This window comes from Stegastes partitus, unplaced genomic scaffold (genome assembly GCF_000690725.1).
Source record: "Stegastes partitus isolate 25-593 unplaced genomic scaffold, Stegastes_partitus-1.0.2 Scaffold1587, whole genome shotgun sequence".
NCBI lineage: Eukaryota > Metazoa > Chordata > Actinopteri > Pomacentridae > Stegastes > Stegastes partitus.
Window position 1 is genome coordinate 130,275 of NW_007579318.1, and position 956 is coordinate 131,230.

The window sequence follows — 956 nt, forward strand, 5'->3', positions numbered from 1 at the left end:
AGATTCTCAGCTCATGTTTTATCTGTAAAAAATGGGATCTAAGGTTCTGGAGGTAACTTCAGGTGTAACTGTGGTGGTTCACTTGCTCCATCACCATGGTAACTGAGGCTCGACACCTGAGCTGAATAGAGTATTATTACTAATAATTATGATGATTATTGTTGTTAATAATAAACTCCTCCTACCGAGCAGAAGCTGCAGAGGTTAGTCCAGACCGTGGAAGAATCTGAGGAAGGTTCACATACAGAGTCTCAATGGAGGAGATGACTGATGCTAATGCTGCCACGGCAACATGTAGGATCCTTCTACTCTTTGTACTATACACAGCAAGGTTTGCTGTGTATAGTACTGCAGTAGTATAGTAGCAGTATTTTTGTTATGTTTAGGTCACTCTCTATGAACATGAACAAATCTGCTCCGTTTTTAGGCCCGCCTCCCGAGCCAGACAGGCAGGCTGACAGGAACAGCATCCACAGCAGCAATGGACTGCCTGTAGTACCATCATGTCCTTCGCCTTATCACCGACTACACTTTAAATCTGTCAAATTATTAACACCAGAACAATAATTCAATAAATAATAAAGAGAAGAACAAACTTTACAAACATTAGACTTTTATTCTAAAAGGAAACACACAAAGGGAAGTCACACACTTCCTCCTGACATCACTTCCTGCTTCAGCAGTACATTATGACATCATCAATACATTGCACATTACGTCATAGCCCTGCTACAGTACGTTTGCGAACACTGGCACAGTTATTTAATGCCTTGAATTAGCATGAGCTAGCTGAGGCACTGTGCTGCCTTCAGGGTCCATCAGAGTAAATAAAGACTCCCACTATGAACCTGAACAGCCCCCCTGCCCCATCACAAGGCGACAAACTGCCCCAAAAACACGTTTAACAGAGAATACCATCACCACGCTGCTAACACACACACACACACACACACACA